The sequence below is a fragment of the Catharus ustulatus genome, unplaced genomic scaffold, assembly GCF_009819885.2.
Source record: "Catharus ustulatus isolate bCatUst1 unplaced genomic scaffold, bCatUst1.pri.v2 scaffold_97_arrow_ctg1, whole genome shotgun sequence".
NCBI classification, from domain to species: Eukaryota; Metazoa; Chordata; class Aves; order Passeriformes; family Turdidae; genus Catharus; species Catharus ustulatus.
The window spans coordinates 105,468-125,063 of NW_024879561.1; the positions used below are offsets into that span (position 1 = coordinate 105,468).

Sequence of the window (19,596 nt, forward strand, 5' to 3'; positions counted from 1 at the left end):
GGGGCTGGGGTATCTTGATAGGGGCTGGGATATCTTGATAGGGGCCAGGATATTGCAATAGGGACCTGGATATCATGATAGGGACTGGGATATCGTGATAGGGACTGGGATATCCTGATAGGGGCTGGGGTATCATGATAGGGGTTGGGATATTGCAATAGGGGCCAGGATATCGTGATAGGGACTGGGGTATCACAATGGGGCCAGGATATCGTGATAGGGACCTGGATATCATGATAGCGACTGGGATATTGCAATAGGGGCCCAGACATCACGACAGGGGCCTGGATATCACAACACGGGCTGGGATATCATGGTAGGGGCTCAGATACAGCAACAGAGGTCCGGAAATCGCGATAAGGACCAGGATATCACAATAGGGACCAAGATATTGTGATAGAGACTGAGATATTGTGATAGGGGTCTGGATATCTTGATAGGGGCTGGGATAGCATGATAGGGGATGCAATATTGTGATGGGGTGGTAGTGATCATCGGATGTCGTGATAGGGAGTGGGATACTATGACAGGGGCTGGAATATCGTGACAGGGGCTGGGATATCGCAGTAAGGGCCCAGACATCACGACAGGGGTCCGGATATTGTGATAGCGGCGGGGATATTGCGATAGGGGCCTGGATATCATGATAGTGGCTGGGATATTGTGATAGGGGCTGGGATATCACGATAGGGGTCTGGATATTGTGATAAGGACCGGGATATCACAATATCAGGTCCCCTATGTCATATCCCAGCCCTTATCACGATACCCGGGCTGCTATCATGATATCCCAGCTCCTATCACAATATCGGGGCCCCTATTGCAATATCTGGGCCCCTATTATGATATCCCGGCCCCTATTATGATATCCCAGCCCCTATTGTGATATCCCGGGCGCTATCACGATATCCCAGTCCCTATCATGATATCCCAACCCCTATGGCGATATCCAGTCCCCTGTCATGATATCCAGGCCCCTATCATGATATTCCAGCCCCTCTCACAATATCGAGTCCCCTATCACGATATCGCAGCCCCTATTGTGATATCCAGGCCCCCTATCGTGATGTCTGGCCCCTCTCACAATATCCGGTTCTCTATTGTGATATCCCAGCCCCTGTCATGATATCCTATCACGATAGTCAGGACATGTCTCCACCTGTTCCCCGGTCACCGCCACCAGAAGGTGCTGCAGCCATTCCAGGACCCGGTTCAGGCACTACTGGTGGAGACTGGGGATAATGGGATGGACTGGGATGGACTGGGGTGGATTGGGATGGACTGGGATGGACTGGGGTGGAACTGGGAGAGACTGGGATGAATTGGGATGGACAGGGATGGACTGGGATGAACTGGGAGGGACTGGGATGGAACTGGAATGGACTGGGAGGGACTGGGATGGAACTGGGAGGGACTGGGATGGAACTGGGATGGACTGGGAGGGACTGGGATGGAACTGGGATGGACTGGGATTGGTTACTGGGATGGAACTGGGAAGAACTGGGATGAACTGGGAGGGACTAGGATGGAACTGGGAAGAACTGGGATGGAGTGGGATGAACTGGGAGGGACTGGGATGGACTGGGATGGACTGGGAGGGGCCAGGGTGGAACTGGGATGGACTGGGAGGTACTGGGATGAACTGGGAGGGACTGGGATTGGTTACTGGGAGCACTGGGGGTTACTGGGAGCACCACCCCCACACACTTCCCCCAATGATGTCATTCATCGATGAGCCATCAGTCATTAATTAATCAATTAATTAAGAGCACTTTATTAGTAATTACAGGCCCCGCCCCCTTCTGGGGGTGGCCACTTGGTCACTGGGAGGGTCAAGGGATCAGTGGTGGTCAGTGTCCCCAAGGGAGGGTCAGTGTCCCCAAGGAAGGGTCAGTGTCCCCAGGGGGTGGTCACTCAGTGGTCAATCATTGGTCACTCAGTGGTCAGTGTCACAGAGACGGTGTCAGAGGGGGTGTCCATGTGTCGGTCACTCAGTGGTCACTTCTACCCCTCCAGCCACTGCAGACACCACTCCATGGCGTTCTGGAAAATTCTGAGCCAGGGCCCATGTCCGACCTTGCTGCGTCTGACCACGGCTGCACTCCAGCTGGCCCAGGGGCACTGCCAGGCGTGCACTGACCGCTTGGGGTGCGGCATGGCCACCAGGTGCTGGCTACAGGGGGACACCAGCGTGGCCACGCCCTGGCCAGAGCCGTTGGGGTTCATGGGGTAGCGCTCGGTGGAGACGCCGCGGTCATCGACGTAGCGCAGCACGGCCAGGCCGGACTGGACACTGCGCGCCAGCAGCGAAGGGGGGTGGAACTGGAACCGGCCTGAGAGACCAGGGACAGAGCGGTCAGCAACTGGTAGGACTAGTGACACTGGTTAGACCAGTTACTGACCAGTCAGGGACTGGTGGGACAGGTTAGACCAGTTACAGACTGGTCAGGGATTGGTGGGACTGGTTAGACCAGTTACAGATTGGTCAGGGACTGGTTAGACCAGTTAAACCAGTTACAGGCTGGTCAGGGACTGGATAGACCAGTTACAGACTGGTCAGGGATTGGTCAGGGACTGGTTAGACCAGTTACAGATTGGTCACGGACTGATTAGACCAGTTAAACCAGTTACAGGCTGGTCAGGGTCTGGTGAGACCGGTTAGACCAGTTACTGACTGGTCAGGGACTGGTTAGACCAGTTACTGACTGGTCAGAGACTGGTGAGACTGGTTAGACCAGTTACAGACTGGTCAGGGACTGGTTAGACTGGTGAGACCAGTTACAGATTGGTCAGGGACTGGTGGGACTGGTTAGACCAGTTACAGACTGGTCAGGGACTGGTTAGACCAGTTAAACCAGTTACAGACTGGTCAGGGACTGGTTAGAACAGTTAAACCAGTTAGAGACTGATTAGGGACTGGTTAGGGACTGGTTAAACTGGTTAAATGAGTTACAGACCAGTTAGGCACTGGTTAAACCAGTTACACCAGTTAGGGAGCAGTTAGGGACTGGTTAACCAGTTACACCAGGTAGAGACTGGGTAAACCAGTTAGAGACCAGTTAGATACTGGTTTGAGGCAGCTTCTAGCCCAGTTCCACCAGTACCTTCCAGTATAACCAGTGCTCCCACTATCACCAGTATACCTCATTCCCCATCACTCCCAGTGCTCCCCAGGCCCTCCCAGCCCCTCCCAGTGCTCCCAGTATCCCCAGTACCTTCCCCGTGTGCCACCCAGACCACGAGCCACGCCCCCTCCATGCCCCAGCACTCCCAGTGCTCCCAGCCCCTCCCAGTATAACCAGTGCTCCCAGTTTGCCCAGTACCTTTCCCGTGCGCCACCCACACCCCGAGCTGTGCTCTCTCCATCCTCCAGTGCTCCCAGTATAACATGTGCTCCCAGTATAACCAGTATCTCTCATTCTCCATCACTCCCTGTCCCTCCCAGTATAACCAGTGCTCCCAGTATCCTGTATCCCTCATTCCCCAGCACTCCCAGCCCCGCCCAGCCCCTCCCAGTATCCCCAGTTTTCCCAGTACCTTCCCCAGTGCGCCACCGAGACCCCGAGCTGCGCCCCCTCCATCCGCCAGTCCCTCCCAGTATAACCAGTACTCCCAGTATAACCAGTATCCCTCATTCCCCAGCACTCCCAGTCCCTCCCAGCCCTCCCAGTCCCTCCCAGTATAACCAGTTTGCCCAGTACCTTCCCCGTGCAGCCACCCAGACCCCGAGCCGCGCCCCCTCCATGCCCCGCAGCATCAGCGCCGGGCCCGGCTCCACCCGCACGGTCACGAATCGTGACTCGAAGCGACCCGAGAGGTTCCGCTCCAGGGCCACCGCCCCGACCGGGCCCACGGGGACATCTGCGACATGGGAGTGACACCAGTGTCACCTCAGTGTCACCTCAGGGACACCAGAGTGTCACGGGGGAGGGGACAGTCAGGGGACAGCCAGGGGACACCCCCAGGGACGCCACCACCCCGGCCGGCCCACAGGGACAGCGCCTGTGACACAGGAGTGGCACCAGTGTCACCTCAGGGACACCAGAATGTCACCTCAGTGTCACTGGGGAGGGGACAGCCAAGGGACATCTTGGGGACAGCCCAGGGACAGCCACGAAAGGGAAATCCCAAAAGGACAAAGTTGGGGACACTTCTGGGGACACTTTTGGTGACGCCGAGGTGTGACACAGGTGGCACTCAGGTAACGCAGGTGACATTAATGACACTCAGGTGACACACAGGTGACATGGGTGACACTGAGCTCACACAGGTGACACAGATGACACACAGGTGACACACAGGTGACACTCAGGTGACACAGGTGACACTGAGCTCACGCAGGTCACACACAGGTGACAGACAGGTGACACTGAGCTCACACAGGTCACACACAGGTGACACAGGTAACACAGAGGTGACACAGGTGACACTCACCCGCTGGCAGTGTCCCCACCCAGCCCAGCAGCGCCATCAGCTGGCAGCCGTTGCACACCCCGAGGCTGAAGGTGTCCCCAAGGCCCAGGTGTGACACAGGTGACACTGAGCACACACAGGTGACACTCAGGTGACACTCAGGTGGCACAGGTGACACAGGTGACACAGATGACACACAGGTGACACAGGTGACACAGGTGACACTGAGCTCACACAGGTGACACAGGTGACACAGGTGACACTCACCTGCTGGCAGTGTCCCCCACCCAGCCCAGCAGCGCCATCAGCTGGCAGCCGTTGCACACCCCGAGGCTGAAGGTGTGACATAGGTGACACACAGGTGACAGGGAGGTGACAGGGAGGTGACACAAAGGTGACACCCAGGTGACACTCAGGTGACACACAGGTGACACTCAGGTGTGACACTCACGTATTTCTCCAGGTACAGGGTCGGGTTGTCCATCAGGGACAGGTGTGACACAGGTGACAGGGCAGTCACAGGAGGTGACAGGAAGGTGACACACAGGTGACACAGGTGACAGGGGACACTCAGGTGACACTCACGCATTTCTCCAGGTACAGGGTCGGGTTGTCCATCAGAGCCTTCACCATCCCCATCAGGTAAATCAGCAGCGCCAGGTTGGTCTGAACCACGTTGACGCGCACCTGGGAACAGGAGGGGACACTGAGGGGACACCTGGGGACATTCCCTAAATTTTGGGGTGAATTCCCAGGATTTTGGGCTCAGGATTTTGGGGTAAATTCCCAAGATTTTGGGGTGAATTCCCAGGATTTTGGGGTCAGGATTTTGGGGTGAATTTCCAGGATTTTGGGGTGAATTTGGGGGATTTTGGGTCAGGATTTTGGGGTGAAGTCCCAGGATTTTTTGTCCCTCACCCCCTCAGAGATGAAGGTGCTGAAGCGCGGCAGCATCTGGTACAGCCCGGGGTCGGTGGCGATGCTCTGGAGAGCCTCCTGTGGGGACATTGGGGACATTTGGGGACATTGGGGGGATTTGGGACATTGGGGACATTGAAGATTTTTAGGAGATTCTTTAGGAATTTTTTGGGATTTTTAAGGAATTTTTATAGGATTTTGGGTCTGTGACCCCTGCAGGATTTTGAGGTGACTCTGGCATTTTTGTGAGATTTTTATGGGATTTTTTGGGGGGTGATTCAGGATAATTTTGAGGCATTTTTCAGATTATTTTGAGCCAATTTTGTTCCGATTTTTTAGATTTTTATGGGGTTTTTTTGGGATTTTTTAGGATTTTGGGGTGATTTTGGGGCTGTGACCCCTGCAGGATTTTGGGATTTTTTGGGGATTTTTTGCGGTGATTTTGGATGACTTTGAGCCCATTTTCTGCCAATTTTTTTTATTTTGTGGGGAATTTTTTTTTTGATTTTGGGGTGATTTTGGAGTTTTGACCCCTGCAGGATTTTGGGGATGTTTTTAGGATATTTTTGGGGTGACTCCCAGCCCGTCTGGCCTCGCAGGACCCCGCGCAGGCCTCGGTGATCTCCTTGTAGGGGCAGATTTGGGGCTGATTTTGTGGGGGTTTTTCGGGATTTTTTTTGGATTTTGGGGTGATTTGGGGGCTGTGACCCCTGCAGGATTTTGGAGTGACTTTGGGAAGGTTTTGGGATTTTTTGGGGATTTTTTTGGTGTGATTCTGGATGATTTTGAGCCGATTTTGTGCAAATTTTTTTTTATTTTTGTGAGATTTTCGTGGGGTTTTTTGCAGTTTTTGAGGGGATTTTGGGGCTGTGACCCCTGCAGGATGTTGGGATTTTTTGGGGATTTTTTTGAGATTTTTTTTTTATTTTTTTGGGGTGATTTTGGATGATTTGGGGGCGTTTTTGGGTCGATTTTGTGCCGATTTTTTGGATTTTTTTGGATTTTTTTAGGATTTTTGTAGCATTTTGTTTCTGTGACCCCTGCAGGATTTTGTTGGGATTTTTGTGGGATTTTTATGGGGTTCATGGGTGTTTTGGGGGTGATTTTTGTGCCGATTTTGTGTCAATTTTTTCGGGATTTTTTTGGATTTTTATGGGGTTTTTTGGATAATTTTGGGGCTGTGACCCCTGCAGGATTTTGGGGTGACTCTGGGATTTTTTGGGGATTTTTGGGTGATTTTTGGGTGATTTTTAGGCCGATTTTTGCCGATTTTTTTATTTTTTTTTATCTTTATGGGATTTTTTGGGGATTTTTTTAGGGTTTTGGGTCTGTGACCCTTACATGATTTTAGGATGTTTTTGGGGTGACTCCCAGCCCATCTGTCCTCGCAGGACCCCACACAGGCCTCGATGATCTCCTTGTGGAGGCAGATTTGGGGCAGATTTTATGGGGTTTTTATGGGATTCTTTTAGGATTTTGGGGTGATTTTGGCACTGTGACCCCTGCAGGATTTTTGGGTGATTTTGGGGTGATTTTTCTGCCGATTTTGTGCCAATTTTTTTCATTTTTGGGGGATTTTTGTGGGATTTTTTTAGAATTTTTTTTAGGATTTTGGGGTGATTTTGGGCCTGTGACCCCTGCAGGATTTTGGGGGGACTCTGGGATTTTTTTGGGGCGATTCTAAATGATTTTGATGCATTTTTGGGGTGATTTTGAGCCGATTTTGTACCATTTTTTTTTGTAGGATTTTTATGGGATTTTTTGGCTATGACCCCTGCAGGATTTTGGGGAGTTTTTAGGATATTTTTAGGGTGACTCCCAGCCCGTTTGGCCCTCGCAGGATCCCACACAGGCCTCGGTGATCTCCCTGTAGTAGAGCTGCTGCTCCACCGAGAGCTCGTGGACGCTGCGCGGCTTCAGCCGCAGGGGGGGCCCCTCCAGCAGGGGGGGCTTCTTCTCCTTCCCTGTTTGGGGCACCCCAAAAATGTCAGAGATCCCCCCAAAATCACCCTGAGTTCCCAAAATTATCCTGAGACCAAAAAATCCCCCCAAAATCCCATTTAAACCTCCTCAAAATCCCCAAAATTAAAGCCAAAATTTTCCCAAAATTCCCCAAAATCCCCTCAAAAACTCCCCCAAATTTCCCGCAAATCCCCCCAAAATTCAACCCAAAATTGTCCCAAAATTCCCCAAAATTCACCCAAAAAATTCACTGAAAATCCCCCTCAAACAACCCCAAAATCTCCCTTAATTCTCTCAAAAATCCACCCCTAAATTTCCCTCAAATCCCCCCAAAATTCACGCCAAAATTCCCCCAAATGTCCCTCAAATCCCCCAAAATTCCCCCCAAAATTACTCCCAAAATACCTCCCCAAAATCCCCCCAAAATCCCCCCAAAATCCCCTTTAAACCCCCCAAACCCCCCAAAACCCCAAAAAAAATCCCCTTTAAATCCCCATAATCCCCCCAAAATCCCCCCAAATCCCCCTCAATCCCCCCAAAATCCCCTTTAAACCCCGCCAAATCCCCATTAACCCCCCCCAAATCCCCTTTAACCCCCCCAAAAATTCAAAAATCCCCCAAAAATCTCCAAATGCCCCCCAAATCCCCTTTGAACTCCCTCAAAATTCCCTTTAAATCCCCTAAACCCCCCAAAAATCCCTATTAAATCCCCCAAAAATCCCCATTACACCTCCCCAAACCCCCTAAAATTCCCCCAAATCCCCCAAAAATCTCAAATCCTGACCTTTGGGGTCAGCCCCAGCCCCCCCGGCCCTTTGTGTTTTGGGGTCCCCTCCTGCTCCCGGCCGGGCTTGGCCGATTTCAGGGCTCGGTGACCTCGGCTTTCTGCTGCTCCTTGGGGGCTGGGGGGGAAAAACGGGGTCAGGGGACCCCAAAAATACCATGGGGACCCCAAAATGGGTGAGGGGACTCCAAAATGAACCTGGGAGGGGGTGAGGGGACCCCAAAAATGAATGGGGACCCCAAAATCTGAATGGGGGGGCGGAAATGGGGGTGATGGGGACCCCAAAATCAACCCCAAAAATCATCCTGGATGGAAAAATGGGGGTGAGGGGACCCCAAAAATTCGTGGGGACCCCAAAAAATTAATGTGAACCCCAAAATGAACCTGGGAGGGGGAAAATGGGGTGAGGGGACCCCAAAAAATTAATGGGGACCCCAAAATCTGAATGGGGACCCCAAAATCAACCCCAAAAATCATCCTGGGGGGAAAAATGGGGGTGTGGGGACCCCAAAAATTCGTGGGGACCCCAAAATGGGGTGAGGGGACCCCAAAATCTGAATGGGGACCCCAAAATCAACCCTAAAATCATCCTGGGGGGGAAAAAGGGGGTGAGGGGACCCCAAAAATCCATAAGGACCCCAAAAAATTAATGTGGACCCCAAAATGAACCTGGGAGGGGGAAAATGGGGTGAGAGGACCCCAAAAAATTAATGGGGACCCCAAAAATTAATGGGGACCCTAAAATCTGAATGGAGACCCCAAAAATCATCATGGGGGCAAAAATGGGGTGAGGGGACCCCAAAAAATTAATGGGGACCCTAAAATCTGAATGGAGACCACAAAAAATTAATGAGGACCCCAAAATCAACCCCAAAATAAACACGAGGGACCCCAAAATCATCCTGGGGACCACAAAAATCATCCTGAGGATTCCAAAATGGGTGAGAGGACCCCAAAAACTGAATTGGAACCCTAAAAATTAAATGGGGACCCCAAAAATGGGGTCAGGGGACACCAAAACCAACCACAAATTGTGGGGGAGGAGAAAAAAAAACAGGAATTTAAAATTTTTTGGAGAATTTTCTGGAATTTTTTGGGGGGGAATTGGAGGATTTTTGGGGGGAGTTGGGGATTTTTTGGGGAGGGGTTGGGGTTTTTGGGGGCGTCTCACCTGGGGGTGGTTCTCAGGGATCGCCGGCTACACCCCCTCAGTGCTGAGCCAGTGAGCTGGGGGGGCCAAAATCAGCAAAATCAGTCCAAAATCAGCCCAAAAGTCACCCAAAAATCACCCCAAATTCACTCAAAACTCACAGAAAATTTATCCAAAATTCACAGAAAATTCAAATAAAATTTATCCAAAATTCAGTCAAAATTCACACAAAACTCACACAAAATTTACCCAAAATTCAGCCAAAACTCACAGAAAACTCACAGATTTATCCAAAATTCAAACAAAATTCACAGAAAATTCAAACAAAATGCAGCACAAACGCACTCAAAACTCACACAAAATTCACAGAAAAATTTATCCAAAATTCACACAAAACTCACACAAAATTCACACAAAATCCACACAAAATTTATCCAAAATTCAGTCAAAATTCACACAAAACTCACACAAAAATTTGCTCAAAATTCACACAGAATTATCCCAAAAATTCATCCCAAATTGAGCACAAAATTCATCCAAATTGAGAATAAAATTTACCCAAAATTCACCCAAAATTCAACACAAAATTCCCCAAAATCCCCTCATAACTCCACCCAAAATACCTCTAAAATCCCTCTACAATCCCCCTAATAATTAAAAAAACCAAAAAAAACCCCAAAAAATCCCAAACATTCCCAAAAAATTCACCAAAAATGTCAAAAAATCCCAGACCCCCCAAAATTCCCAAATTCCCCTCATAACTCCTCCCAAAATTCCCCAATCCCCCAAAATTCCCCAATTCCCCTCACAACTTTTCCCAAAATTCAAAAAATTCCCCAAAATCTCCTCATAACTCCACCCAAAATCATTCTGAAAACCTCCAAAATGGTACTCAAAAATTCAAAAAAAAATTTAAAAAAATTTTAAAAAATCCAATAAAATCCAAAAAATTCCCAAAAAATCCCAAATCCCGCAAAATTCCCCAAATCCCCTCATAACTCCCTCCAAAACTTCCAAATCCACCAAAAATCCCCTCATAACTCCACCCAAAATGACGCCCAAAATGGCGTCAAAAATTGCACAAAAATTTAAAAAGAATTTTTTTTAAATCCTAAAAAACCAAAAAAATTCCCCAAAAAATCCCAAAAAATCCAAAATACACAAAAATTCCCCAAATCCCCTTCACAACTCTCTCCAAAATCACCAAAGTTCCCCAAAATCCCCTCATAACTCCACCCACAACCCTCCAAAATGGCATCAAAAATTACGCAAAAATTCCAAGAAAATAAAAAAAAATCCCAAAAATAAAAAAAAAATCCTCAACATTCCCGAAAATTCCCAAATCCCCCAAAATCCCCTAAATCCCCTCATAACTGCCTCCAAAATTCCCAAATCCCTGATGATACCCCAAAATCCCCTCATAACTCTACTCAAAATCCTCAAAATGGTGCCAAAAAATGCAACAAAATTAAATACAATTTTAAAAAATCTAAAAAAACTCCCCAAAAATTCCCAAAAAATCCCTAAAAATCCAAAATAGCCCAGAAATACCCACAAATTCCCAAATCCCCTCATAACTCTCTCCAAAATTCCCAAATCCACTCAAAATCCCCTCATAACTCCACCCAAAATGGCTCCAAAAATGGTGCCAAAAATTAAAAAAAATTCAAAAACATTCAAAATACATTTGTAAAAATAAAAAAAAATATCCAAAAATTCCCCAAAAATTCCCAAATGTTCCTGACCCTTGAGGCAGACATCCAGGGGCACCCTGGGCAGGGGGGTGTTGATGATGTCGCTCAGATCCACCAAAATCCCCCCAAAATCCCCTCATAACTTCCCTCAAAATCCCCCTAAAAATTAAAAAAATAAAAATCCCACAAATTCCAAAAAAATCCCCCCAAAAATTCCAAAAATTCCCAAATCCCCCAAAATTCTCGAATTCTCCTCATAACTCCCTCCAATATCCCCAAATCCACCCAAAATCCCCTCATGACTCCACCCAAAATGGCGCCAAAAATGATGCAAAAATTAAAAAAAAAAAATCCCAAAAATTCCCCCAAAATTCCCAAAAGTTTCTGACCCTTGAGACAAACGTCCAGGTGCACCCTGGGCAGGGGGATATTTGTGATGTCGCTCAGATGCCCCAAAATCCAAAAAAATCCCCTCAAACTTCCCTCAGAAATCTCCTAAAAATGCAAAAAAAATCCCCAAAATTACCAAAAAATCCCCAAAACCCCAAAATGCCCCAAAATTCCCTAATAACTCCCTCCAAAATCCCTAAATCCCTCAAAATTCCCCAAAATCCCCTAATAATTCCAGTTGAAACCTGACAAAATGGTGCCAAAAATTGTGTAAAATTTGAAGAAAAATTAAAAAAATTGAAGAAAAATTCAAAAAAAATCCTAAAAATTCCCCAAAAATCCAAAAACATCCAAAACCCCCCAAAAATCCCCTAAACCCCCTCATAACTCCTCCCAAAATTCCCAAATCCACCAAAAATCCCCTCATAATTCCACCCAAAATAATGCTAAAACCGGCGCGAAAATTCAAAAAAAATTAAAAAAAATTTAAAAAAAATTTATGTAAAACATAAAAAAAAATCCCAAAAATTCCCAAAAAGACCCCAAAAGTTGCTGACCCTTGAGGCAGACGTCCAGGGGCAACCTGGGCAGGGGGGTGTTGATGATGTTGCTCAGATCCTCCTCCTTCTCCTCGTAGAAGTGGAGTTCGCGGCCGCCGCCACTGGCAAAGAGGAACAGGATGAACTTCTGGGTGTGGAACCCGTACAGGGTCTGGGAATGAGGAATAAAATTGGGGTTTTGAAGTTTTTCCAAATTTTTTGGAAAATTTTCCCTAATTTGGGGGGATTTTCCTCAATTTTTCGGGAATTTTCCATAATTTTTTTGAGATTTTCCACAATTTTAGTGGAATTTTCCCAAATTTTAGAGGGATTTTTCCTTGATTTTTGGGGGATTTTCCACAATTTTGGAGGGATTTTCCACAATTTTAGGGAATTTTCCCATGATTTTAGGGGAATTTTCCTTGATTTTAAAAAGATTTCCCCCAATTTTAGGGGGATTTTCCCCAAATTAAAGGGGATTTTCCCCAATTTTAGGGGGATTTTCCTTCAATTTTAGGGGAATTTTTCACCATTTTGGGGCAATTTTCCCCAATTTTAGGGGAATTTTCCCCAGTTTTCAGAATATTTTTCTAATTTTAGGAGAATTTTTCACAATTTTGGGATAATTTTCCATGATTTTAGGGAATTTTCCCCAATTTTAGGGGAATTTCCCCTAATTTTAGGAAACTTTTCCCTGATTTTTGGGGGATATTTCCCATATTTTAGGGGAATTTTTCGATGATTTATGGGGGATTTTCCATGATTTTAGGGTGATTTTTCCATGATTTTTGGGGAATTTTTCCCTGATTTTGGGGGAATTTTCCCCAATTTTACGAGGATTTTTTTTCTTGATTTTTGGGGAATTTTGCCAAATTTTAGGGGGATTTTTCAGAATTTTGGGGGGAATTTCCCCAATTTTAGGGGCATTTTCACAATTTTAGGGTGATTTTTCTTGATTTTGAGAAAATTTCCCCAAATTTTGGGGGGACTTTCTGAAGTTTTAAGGGAATTTTTCACCATTTTGGGACAATTTTCCCAAATTTTAGGGCAACATTCCCCAGTTTTGAGAAAATTTTTCTAATTTTCGGAGAATTTTTCACAATTTTGGGATAATTTTCCCCAATTTTAGGGGAATTTCCTCAATTACTGGGGAATTTTTCCATAATTTTGAGAAAATTTTCCCTGATTTTGGGGGGATTTTTCTCAACTTTTGGGGAATTTTTCACAATTTTAGGAAAAATTTTCACAATTTTGGGGGAATTTTTCACAATTTTGGGTAAATTTTCCCTTATTTAGGAGGGGATTTTCCTCAATTTTGGAGATTTTTCCTTGTTTTTAGGGGAACTTTTGACAATTTTAGGGTGATTCTTCTTGATTTTCAGAAAATTTTCCTAATTTTCAGGGATTTTCCCTAATTTTAGAGGGATTTTCCCTTGATTTTGGAAGGATTTTCCCTAATTTTAGGAGAATTTTTCACAATTTTGGGGTTCTTTTCCCCAATTTTGGGGTTCTTTTCCCCAATTTTGGAGGACTTTTCTCCATTTTGGGTGAATTTCCCTCAATTTTAAGGAATTTCCCTTCAATTTTTAATTTTTTCCCTAAATTTTGGGTGAATTTCTCTCAATTTTGGGCAATTTTCCTTGAATTTTTTTAACCTAAATTTGGAGACATTTTCCTCCTTTTTGGGAGAATTTCACTCAATTTTGGGTAATTTTCTTTGAATTTTTCTTTTTTTCATAAATTTCTAAATTTACATAATTTTCCCCCTAAATTTTGGATTAATTTCTCTCAATTTTGGATAATTTTCCTCCAATTTTGTTTTTTTTTTTAAATTTCCTAAATTTCCCCAGTTTTCCTAATTTTTTTCTACCCCATTTTGTGTGAATTTTCCTCAATTTTGGTCAATTTTCCTTCAAATTTTTTTAATTTTTTCCTAATTTTTGGGTGAATTTTCCTCAATTTTGGCCAATTTTTCTTCAATTTTTACATTTTTTCCCCCTTATTTTTTTTATTTTTTCCCAATTTTGGGTGAATTTCCCCCAATTTTTTCCCTTTTCCTGGATTTCAGGGATTTTCCCCAAATTTTGGATTCCTATAAATATTTCTGGTAATTTCTCCCTTTTTTTGTGGAATTTTTTCCCTCCATTTTGGGTGAATTTCCCCAATTTTGGACAATTTTCCTTCAATTTTTAATTTTTTTTCCTTAAATTTTGGGGATGTTTCCAAATTTTGGGGATGTTTCCCATTTTTGGGTGAATTTCCCCCAATTTTGGATAATTTTCCTTCATTTTTTAAAAAATTTTTTTCCCTTAAATTTTTTGAATTTTTCCCCATTTTGGGTGAATTTCCCTCAATTTTGGCCAATTTTCCTTCAATTTCTAAATTTTTCCCTTAAATTTCTGGAATTTTTCTGCATTTTGAGTGAATTTTCCTCAATTTCGGACAATTTTCCTTTCATATTTTTAAACTTCTATTCCTAAATTTTGGGTGAATTTCCCTCAATTTTGTTCAATTTCCCTTCAATTTTTAAATTTTTTCCCTTAAATTTTAAATTCTTTTTTTCCATTTTGGGTGAATTTCCCTCAATTTTGGACAATTTTCCTTCAATTTTTAGTTTTTTTCCCAAATTTTTGGTGAATTTTCTTCAATTTTGGTCAATTTCCCTTCAATTTTTTGATTTTTAAAATATTAAAATTTTTCCAAATTTTGGTTGAATTTCCCCCAATTTTCATCCAATTTTTTTAACTTTTCCTGGATTTTAATGATTTTCCCAAAATTTTGCATTCCTGTGAATTTTTGGGGTAATTTCTCAATTTTTTGTGGTTTTTCCCTTCAATTTTGGGTGAATTTCCCTAAATTTTGGCCAATTTCCCTTCAATTTTTTTATTTTTAAATTTTTGGATTTTTTTTCCATTTTGGGTGAATTTCCTCCAATTTTGGGCAATTTTCTTTGAGTTTTTTTCCCTAAATTTCTCTAATTTTATTAAAAATTTTCCCCAAAATTTTGGGTGAGTTTTTCCACAATTTTGGCCAATTTTCCTTCAATTTTTAAATTTCTATCCCTTAAATTTTTGGAATTTTTCCCAATTTTGGGTGAATTTCCCCCAGCTTTGGGCAATTTTCTTTTAATTTTGTTTTTTTCCTAATTTTCCTAAATTTCCCAAATTTTCTTAATTTTTTTTCCATTTTGGGTGAAATTCCCACAATTTTCCTTCAATTTTAAAATTTTTTTTCCTTAAAATTTTGGAATTTTTCCCAATTTTTGGTGAATTTCCCTCAATTTTCATCCAATTTTTTTCCCTTTTCCAGGATTTTAATGATTTTCCCCAAATTTTCCTTTCTTGTGAGTTTTTGGGCAATTTCTCCATTTTTTGTGTTCCTTTTCCCTCCATTTTGGGTGAATTTCCCTCAATTTTAGTCAATTTCCTTTCAAATCTTTATTTTTTTCTCTTAAAATTTTGAAATTTTTCCCAATTTTGGGTGAATTTCCCCCAATTTTTTGCCAATTGTTTTTTACCTTTTCCTTGATTTAAGTGATTTTCCCCAAATTTTTGATTCCCAGGCATTTTTGGGGTAATTTCTCCATTTTTTGTGTTTTTTCCCCTCCATTTTGGGTGAATTTCCCTTCATTTGGGGAATTTTCTTTGAATTTTGTTTTTTTCCTTAAATTTCCTAATTTTCCCTAATTTTTTCGCCTCCATTTTGGGTGAATTTCCGTCAATTTTGGTCAATTTTCCTTCAATTTTAAATTTTTTTTCCCAAATTTTGGATGAATTTCCCTCAATTTTGGTCAATTTCCTTTCAATTTTGTAATTTTTAAAATTTTGGAATTTTTTCCAATTTTGGGTGAATTTCCCTCAATTTTTTCCCATTTTTTTCCCTTTTCCTGGATTTCAGTAATGTTCCCCAAATTTTTGGTTTCCCATTAATTTTTTGGGTAATTTCTACATATTTTTGTATTTTTCCCCTCCATTTTGGGTGAATTTCCCTACATTTTAGACAATTTTCCTTCAATTATTTTTTCCTTTAAATTTTTGGAATTTTTCTCCATTTTGGGTGAATTTTCCCCAATTTTGGGCAATCTCCTTCAATTTTTAAAATTTTTTCCCTTAAATTTTTGAAATTTTTCTCCATCTTGGGTGAATTTCCCTCAACTTTGGCCAATTTTCCTTCAAGATTTTTATTTTTTCCCCTTAAATTTTGGAATTTTTCTCCAGTTTGGGTGAATTTCCCCCAATTTTGGTCAATTTTCTTTCAATTTTGTATTTTTAAAATATCCTAAATTTCCATATTTTTAAAAATTTTCCCCCTCAATTTTGGGTGAATTTCCCTCAATTTTGGTCAATTTCCATTCAATTTTTTAATTTTTAAAATTTTGAAATTTTTCCCAATTTTGGTTGAATTTCCCCCAATTTCTCCCTTTTTTTTCCTTTTTCCTGGATTTTAGTGATTTTCCCCAAATTTTGCATTCCCATGAATTTTTGGGTCAATTTTTCCACATTTTGGTTAAATTTTACCTCCACATTTTTTAATTTCAAAGCCAGATCCACGTCCCCGGTCGTGAGCTTTCGTCTCTTGCCCATGTGTATGAACTTCAGGGCGTCCTTTTGGGGCAAAAAACCGAGATTTTGGGAACATTTGGGGGGGGAATGGATTTTTAGGGGAAAAACAGGGATTTTTTGGGAAAAAATAATGAGATTTTGGGAAAATTTGGGGGAAATGGGAAAAGAGGGATTTTGGGGCAGAAAAGGGGATTTTTGGGCGAAAAACCCGGATTTTGGGGGGGAAAATGGGATTTTTTCGGGGTAAAAAATGGGATTTTTGGGGATTAATAAGAGAATTTTGGGGTAAAAAATGAGATTTTTAGAGTAAAAATAAAAGGGATTTTTTGGGGGAAAAAAAGGGATTTTTTTGGGGGGAAAAAACGGGATTTTGGGGGGGAAATGGGATTTTTTTGGGGAAAAAAACGGGATTTTGGGGGGAAAAGGGGATTTTTTTGGGGAAAAAATGGATTTTGAAGGGAAAATGGAATTTTTGGGGGGAAAATGTATTTTTTGGGGAAAAATGTGATTTTTGGGGGTAAAATTGAGATTTTGGGAAAATTTGGGGGGGATGGAAAAATGGAATTTTGGGGAGAAATAAAGAGATTTTTTGGAGCGGTAAAAAAGAGGATTTTTTGGGAAAATTGATTTTTTTGGGGGGAAAAAGAGATTTTTGGAGTTAAATTCGGAGGGGAATGGATTTTTTAGGGAAACAAGGGATTTTTAGGGGAAAATGCGATTTTATGGGGAAAAATGTGATTTTTTGGGGAAAAATGGGATTTTGGGGGGAAAATGGGTTTTTTGAGGAAAAACGGGATGTTTTGGGGGTAAAAAAGAGATTTTGGGAAAATTTGAGGGGAAAATGGGATTTTTGGGGAAAAAACTGGATTTTTTGGGAAAAAATGTGATTTTTTGGGGGAAAAAAACCGGATTTTTGGGGGAAAAATGGCATTTTTGGGGGGGGTAAAAGAATGAGATTTTGGGAAAATTTGGAGGGGAAATGGGGAAAATGGGGAAAATGGGATTTTTTGGGGGAAAAATGGGATTTTTGGGGGGTAAAAAAAAAGAGATTTTGGGAAAATTTGGGGGGAAAATGAGTTTTTGGAAAAAAATGGTTTTTGGGGGGTAAAAATGGGATTTTTGGGGGGGGAAATGAATTTTTTGGGGGAAAATGGATTTTTTTGAGGAAAAAAATTATTTTGTTTAAAAAAGGGATTTTGGGGGATAAAAAAATGGGATTTTAGGAAAATTTGGGGGGAAATGGATTTTTGGGGAAAAAAGGGATTTTTTGGGGGGAAATGGGATTTTTGTGGGTAAAAATGGGATTTTTGGGGGGTAAAAAATGAGATTTTCAGAGCAAAAAGAGGGAAAGAAAAACATTTTTTGGGGAAGAAAAGGGGATTTTTAAGAAAAAAAGGGGATTTTTCGGGGGGAAAAAAAAAGGATTTTTCGGTGGAAAAAAGGATTTTTCGGGGGAAAAAATGGGATTTTTGGGGGGAATAAAGGAGATTTTGGAGGCTAAAAAATGAGATTTTGGGGTGGGAGCTGGGGGTTAAAAGGGGATTTTTGGTGATAAAACGTGGATTTTTGGGGAAAAGGGAGTTCAGAAAAACTTTGAATTTAAAAAAAGGGATTTTAGAGGGGATTTGGGGGAAAAATAAATTTAAGAAAAGATTGGAATGGGTTTGAGGGGAAAAGGGAGAGAAGGAGGACGAGGAGGACGAAGAGGACGAGGAGGAGGAAGGATCTGGGTGGGAGGAGGAGGATGGAGGTGAGAGAGGAGGAGGTGGCGCTGAGGGCATGGGGACAGAGCTGGGGACAGCGCTGGGGACACGGGGACAGCTCTGGGGACACGGGGACAGCGCTCCCAGTAACCTCCAAACCCTTCCTAAACTCCCCAAATCCCCCCCCAAAACCCCCCTAAACCCCCTCAGGACCCCCCAAATCCCCCTCAAGACCCCTCCAATCCCCCCAATCCCCCCCAAATCCCCTCTAAACCCCCCAAACCCCCTCAAAGACCCCCCAAACCCCCCCAAGCCCCCTCCCCAAAATGCCGCTGCCTCGCTTCGCCCCCTGCGCGTTCCCCTGCGGCGCCGCCTGCAGACCCTGGCCGTGCTGCAGTGGGTCTGCTCCTTCCTGCTGCTCGCTGAGCCCCCCAAAAATGTGGGGAGGGGTCCTCAAAACTCCCCCGGGCTCCCCCGACCCCCCCCGGGCTCCCCCAAAATCCCCCACCCCCCTTTGTGCCCCCCAAAGTTTCTTAAGGCCGCGCTGAGCGCTCCCCTCCGTGCGAAAATTCAAATTTTGGGGGGGGTTTGGGGGGTTTGGGGGAATTTTTGGGATTTTTGGGGAGGGGTTAAGGTGAATTTTGGGGGGATTTAGGGGATTTTGGGGGGATTTTGGGGGTTTCAGGGGATTTTTTTTTTATTATTTTTTGGGGGTTTTAGGGGAATTTGGGGAGGGTTTTGGGGAATTTTGGGGGGGTTTTGGTGAATTTTGGATTCTGGGGTCTGAATTTGGGGGTATTTTAGGGTGTTTTGGGAAATTGTGGGGGGTTTTGGGGAATTTTGGGGGGGATAGGGGGAATTTGGGTTTTTTGGAGGGGATTTTGGGTTTTGGGGGTGTCTGAAGATTTTTGGGGGGATTTGGGGTCTGGATTTGGAGGGTCTTAGGGGAAATTTGGGGGATTTTTTGGATTTTAGGGGAATTTTGGGAAATTTCGGGGGGATTTGGGGGAATTTTGGGGATTTTTTGGGGGTTTTCAGAGAATTTTTGGGGGATTTGGAGATTTTTTGGGGGGTTTAGGGGATATTTGGGAGCATTTCGGGGATTTTTGGGGAATTTTTTTAGGATTTGGGGGGTTCTGGGGGAGGGAATTGGGGGGAGGGCTCCCCAAAATTCCCCCGGGCTGCCCTAAATGCACCCCCACCCCCCCCTTTGTTCCCCCTCCCCACCCCCCCCGCCTTTTTATGCCAAATTTTTTAGGGCAGGGTTGAGGTTTCCCATCCCAAAAAAACTAAAAAATCCCCAAAAATGACTAAACCCCCCCCAAAAATCTAAAAAAAAAATCACAAAAAAAATCTAAATCCCTCCCCCCAATAAATCTCAAAAATATCCCCAAAATTTCTAAAAACAACCCTAAAAAATCCCCAGAAAATCCCCAAAAAATCCCTCCAAATCCCCCCAAAATCCCAAAAATTTCTCAAAA

The 19,596-nt window shown here is 43.7% G+C and overlaps 1 protein-coding gene and 1 long non-coding RNA gene across 3 annotated transcripts in view; both read right to left on the reverse strand.

Annotated features, from left to right (window-relative positions):
* Positions 1-19,596, reverse strand: part of LOC117011587 — a 40,840-nt gene that overhangs the window by 13,440 nt on the left and 7,804 nt on the right. The gene's annotated exons all lie outside the window — the stretch shown is intronic.
* LOC117011588 lies at positions 3,684-5,418 on the reverse strand. 2 transcript variants are annotated; one of them, XR_004421026.1, is made up of 3 exons: positions 5,332-5,418; positions 4,999-5,100; positions 3,684-3,861 (listed from the first exon to the last, which is right to left on the reverse strand). It is a non-coding gene; the product is annotated as an uncharacterized LOC117011588 (long non-coding RNA). The 2 variants fall into 2 exon arrangements; XR_004421027.1 differs by lacking the exon at positions 3,684-3,861 and adding an exon at positions 4,678-4,746.